Source organism: Prunus persica, chromosome G4, assembly GCF_000346465.2.
Source record: "Prunus persica cultivar Lovell chromosome G4, Prunus_persica_NCBIv2, whole genome shotgun sequence".
Lineage (NCBI taxonomy): Eukaryota > Viridiplantae > Streptophyta > Magnoliopsida > Rosales > Rosaceae > Prunus > Prunus persica.
Genome location: NC_034012.1, coordinates 12,391,205 through 12,397,122, shown reverse-complemented (window position 1 = coordinate 12,397,122; position 5,918 = coordinate 12,391,205). Strand labels below are relative to the sequence as shown.

The 5,918-nt window shown below is 34.5% G+C and overlaps 1 pseudogene; it reads left to right on the top strand.

Annotated features, from left to right (window-relative positions):
• Window positions 259-4,351, top strand: LOC109948417 (annotated as a pseudogene).

Here is a 5,918-nt window from a genome sequence, read left to right as displayed (position 1 = left end):
AAATTCCCACCAAATCAAAATATGAAAAATCGGTTTTAGTGCAAAATACGATTTAGGCTAAAAATGATGGCTCATTAAGTCAATATATACTTCATACTAAAATCCCATAAAATCAAGTTTTCTTATTTGATGTGTAAGGAATAAAAGCCACCAAAAATTATTTTGAGAAAATGATTATTCCGAAAAATCATTTTTCATACTTAATCAATATTGCACCTCCGCTAAAAAATTTCTGAGTCCGCCAGTGACTACATGCAAATATTCTACCATGCGGTTTTGAATGTTTTCAATGAAATTGAGGAGGAGATGATGAAGGAAGAGCATCATTGCACCCAACTATGATTAATTAATTAACACATGTACAGCTTAATTTAAATTTCACTTTTTTAAATTAATTTACATATGTCCCCTATATGCAGTAGAAAACTTCCAAAACCACCAACGACATTTCCACCTCATAACCCTCCCTCTCCCCCCTCTCAGTCAATAATTGCTGAAAATACTTGCCCGACGCATTATTTAATGCAATAATTTATGGAGATGAAGGAAATTTGCGAGAAAATCAAAAGAAAAATAAAAAATAAAAAAAACAGAACCTTTTTTTTTTGGTCAATTCATTATAGAGATGTTCCACTAGAAATAGCACAATACAACACCTCTTCAACTCATAGCAGCCCTTGATACATTCAATTGAGAGCACATTGATCATTTCCTCGCACTTAGGAATAAAATGTCTGCTCAAGTTTTAGCTGCATTCCAAGCTCAAAGCCCGAATGCGACTCCTGATCATGTTAAGCGACGTTCAGTTAATTTCTCTTCCAGCATTTGGAGCGATTATTTTCTATCATATGCTTCTGTGGTAGGAAATGAATTAATCCTAACAATTATTTATGGGCTAATAATACTTATCATGTCTATAGCTGCGTCGCGTATTTTGAATATTTTATTATTATAAATTAATTTTGATTAATAGTTCTAACTTCCATGCACAATGAATGAAGGTCATACTTTTCTTAATATCCTTTTCAATTTGTTCGTGTAGGAAACAGATATCAAAGCAGAGCAAGATGTCCAAGAACTGAAGGAAAAAGTGAAGGGGATGATAATGGCTCCAATGCTTAAAAATCCATCAAAAAAATTGGAGTTAATCGATGAGATTCAGCGGTTTGGTGTTTCCCGCCATTTCGAAAATGAAGTTGAGGAAGTTTTGCAGCAAATTCACAAGAACTCTTACGGCGGTGATGAAGAAAATGATTTTGACCTTTTCACAACTGCTCTCCGTTTCCGGTTGCTTAGACAGCAAGGTTACAAGGTTTCATGCGGTCAGTCCTCTCTCTCTCTCTCTCTCTCTCTCTCTCTCTCTCTCTCTCTCTCTTATATGTTTTGTTTCATGCGGCTAGCAGACATGTTCAACAAGTTCAAGGACAAGGACGGGAAATTTAAGGAAACTTGTGGATGATGTAGTAGGACAGTTGAGCTTGTACGAATCCACGCATCTTAGGATGCATGGAGAGGATTTACTGGATGAGGCCCTCACCTTCACCACAACTCATCTTGAGTCAGTGGAAGCGCACCGTTTAAGCCCCTTGCTTGCAAAACAAGTAACCCATGCCTTGTATCAACCATTCTGGAAGGGCTGCCAAAGGCCAGAAGCAAGGCGTTACTTGGCTATCTTTGAGGAGGAACCTCATCCGGCAAACGAAACTCTCCTAACTTTGGCAAAGTTGGATTTCAACCTAGTGCAGCAAGTCCATCAGAAAGAACTAAGTGAAATTTCAAGGTTAATTAATATACATACATACATATATATATATATATATACTAATTAAGTGTTCATCAATATACTAATTACGTTATTATTATGTAATTAAATGATAAATTCAGGTGGTGGAAGGATTTGGACTTTGTAAACAAGCTTCCTTTTGCAAGAGACAGAGTAGTTGAGTGCTACTTTTGGGCTCTGGGAACCTACTTTGAGCCCCAATATTGCTTTGCTAGGACATCATTAAGCAAAGTCATTGCTGTGATAACCGCTATTGATGACATTTATGATGTGTATGGCACACAAGAGGAGCTAGAGCTCTTTACTGAAGCTGTTGAAAGGTTTATTGAAATAGAAACCCAATTAATTTATAAGTTGTTTAGAGCATCCACAATCATGCTCTCTATTTTTTAGTTAAATTTTAGCTAAAAACATATAAAAGTTATTTTAGGAGCTCTCTATAAAATTTAAACTTCAATCATGCTCTCTAGTTTAGGGAGTCATAAATGCTATAACTTTTTTCTTATTGGTCCATCTCTATTATAAAATAAAATAAAAAAAATTTGTACTAAATAAAGGTTTGAAATACTCATTAAATAAAGCAGCATTAAATTATAGGGAGCCACTATGAGTCATTTCTCTCTTTTCAGATAGAGGAGCTCCTAGAGGTCTTCCTATTTTAGGAGGTGAATAAGGAGCATGGTTAGAGTTGTATTTTTACAATTCCTCCCTAAAATTTGTCTAAGGAGGTGGTTTAGGGAGCCCATTGTGTATGCTCTTAGATTAGTCATTTATCCTCCTCTAAATACTGATTAAGTCATCACTATATCCAGGGGTGGTCTTGAGATTTTGAGAGCCCTGTGCGAAACTTAAGCCCTCACATAATCTAATATAAAAATACTAAAAAAAAAATTTGCCATAACGTAACTAATTTTTTATAACTAAAATTCTTCATCAATTAGCATGTAATAACAAATACAAATCAAATTCATAAACTTTTTAATTTTTTCCTTTGATAAAGTTAAATATACTATTCGGTTAAAAAATAAAAAGAGTTCACAAGAAAGAAGAAGGAATGAATATTATATCCAGTAGCCAATTATCCTTCTCTAATTACTGATTAAGTCAACACTAGTCTATATCTTATTATTTACTTATTTTAATCATCAGGTGGGACATTTCAGCTATGGACCAACTGCCAGAGTATATGAAAGTCTGTTATGGAGCAATGTTGGATGTATACACTGAATTCGAAGAAAAGCCTGGAAAAGAGGGAAATTTATATCGCATCCACTATGCGAGAGAAACAGTAAGCCTCATTAATATTTTTTAGATTACAGAGTTGCAAGACCATAAATTAGTATTCTAGTTAATTTCCAAGTTTATATATGCACAAATAGTAGTTGATATCTTACATTTCTTTGGGTCGGGCTTCAGCCCTATCTAGACAGATTTGAGTGCGTGCATGACTCGGTCCGATCCGAATTTAAAAAAAAGGCCAGGGAATATAAGTTTTTTTTATTTTATTTATTTTATTTTTTTTATTTATAACTTTTTGGGTTGGATGCTTTTAATTCTAATAAAATATAAGTTCTCAGGATGTTATTGCATAGAAAGTAAATAGAGATCGTATCTTAATTTCATAGATGAAATGTCATGTTAGAGGTTACTTTGATGAAGCCAAATGGCTCCACCAGAAATACACACCAACAATGGATGAATATATGGCAGTCGCACTTGGTACATCCTACAAGATGCCATTAACCACATCCTTTATTGGAATGAGAGATATTGTCACAAAAGAGTCCTTGGATTGGGTTCTCAGTGACCCTAAGATTGTGAACTCTTTATCAATACTTGGCAGACTCATGGATGACATGAAGTCCCATAAGGTACGTATTAGTATAAATGCAGCCTTTCGTTTTTATTTATTTCCCCATACCCCCTTTTAACCTTAAAATTCATGTCTATATTGACGTAGTTTGAGCAAAAGAGAGAACATGTTGCCTCAGTTGTGGAATGCTACATGAAAGAGTATGGTGCCACAGAAGAAGAAACGATAATCGAACTCGGAAAACAAGTAAATAAGGCATGGAAGGACATAAATGAAGGGTGGATCAACCTCACCACCATCCCTATGCCACTACGGTTGAGAATTCTGAATTTTGCACGTACCAATGAACTTATGTACAAGCATGAAGATGCCTTCACTCATGCTGGAGTTGTACTTAAGGATCTTCTGGTGTCTCTGTTTGTCAACCCTGTGCCCATATAGGCCTAAAATCAAATTTGGTCTTCTTGTCTTTGCTATAAAGAATAAGGTCTCCACAAGTCATGTCTTTGCTTTATGGTTTTTAAAAATAGTAATTTGGTTTGTTTTGGGTCATTTGTAGTCATGGGCGTTACTCAGAATAAGACTACACTATTTGTACTGTATTGACCCTTTGTTTGTCAGCCCATTTAGTACTTTAGATTTTATGTGTCATAGATTAGTTTGCAATTGATGTTCTGAATAGAACAAAGTCAGGTTGGAGTCCATATTGTATCATTCAGTAGTTGTATTTTAACATTTATACTCTTCTTTTTTTATTGTTAACAACAAGGGAAAGAAAACAAAAAAAATATGTCAAAAAACAAAAAAAAAAGGAAACATGTCAAAAAACAAGTTTTCTTCAATCAATCAAAAAAAATTGTAGGGTATGTTTTCACCCACTCAAAACAAAACAAAAAAAGTTCACGTCTTCTTCTTCCTCTTCTATTTTCTCAAATTGAAACATTAAAACTTTTATGAATTGGATTTATGATTGCCATTGCATGCTAATAGATGATGAATTTTAGTTATTAAAAAAAGTTACAATGATATTACATCATCGCAAATTTTTTTTATAAATATTTTCATATTACATTATGTGAGGGCTCTCGTTTAAGTTTTGCACAGGACCCTTAAAATCTCAAGTCGGCCTTGCTCTCTATGCCCCTACAATACAAACTTTTATGAGCTGGACCAAAATACATGAGTTCCTCCGTATACATTTGTTACATACGCATAGCCCAATCCACTTTTTAACTCCATAGCCTAAAAGCCAAACCTCTTTTTTACGAGTAATTTTTGTATGCTCCGAGTACACCATGTATACATGCGACATGCGGAAATATTCTCCAATACACTTGTATTAGATGGTACACGAGTCAACTTGTGTACACAGAAGAACATAAAAAAATTTCTCCTTTCTTACGATGTAAGAAATAAATTAATACATAAATAACCGAGACATAGTTATTGGCATATTTGTGCAGCACATCCCTTCAACAATCAGGAAAAAGAAAAATAAGTAAGTATCAAATTTAAGATTAACGACCTTTTCAAGTAGTAAATAAATGCATTTTATACCCACAAGTCCCTTGTAATTTAAAATATCGCTTGTATTTAAAAAAAAAAAAAAAGCATACAATTAAATGCATATATTTGTGAGACATTGGATTCACACAATGAGCGTTGCAGCATATCTCTGAGCTACTGCATCTCTTCCCACAAGAACCACAGTTGGATATGTCTGTCCTTATATCCACACATTTTTTGTTGTGGCAATCTGGCCCTGCGCTGCCTTCAGTTTCTCTACAAGCAAGAGGGTGTTGGTCGCATCCACCACCACCCCGACCCGGAGACGACTGAGAGGCAAGGAACCGGCTTGTTGACAGAGATAGTAATGGCTAAAGCCATAATGAGCATCGCTAGCATAAAAAAAACTTGGAGAGATTTCATAATCATGTAATATACAGCTAGGCTAGCTACTACTTTGTGTGTGTATATGACCGCTTAACTTGATGAAGAAACATGCATAAAACAACTTAGAGATTGATCATTATTGGTGAGCTGCAACTTAGAGAATGAAGAAATATGCTGCTAATTAATGCGATCTAACATTTCCCTGATCGGTTATTTATTGTAACGAATCTTCTAGTCTCGTTTGGTCTTTTTTGACTGTGCGTATTTGTGAAAATCCAAAAACTGCATAAAAACATAAATAAACTCCAAATGATCCATAAACAAATGTACTAATTAAACGTAAACTGCACAACAATTTTCTGAAAAAACCAATTCTACCCAAACCACTGCATGGCATTCTACTTTTATAACAAAGTAATATAGATGTCA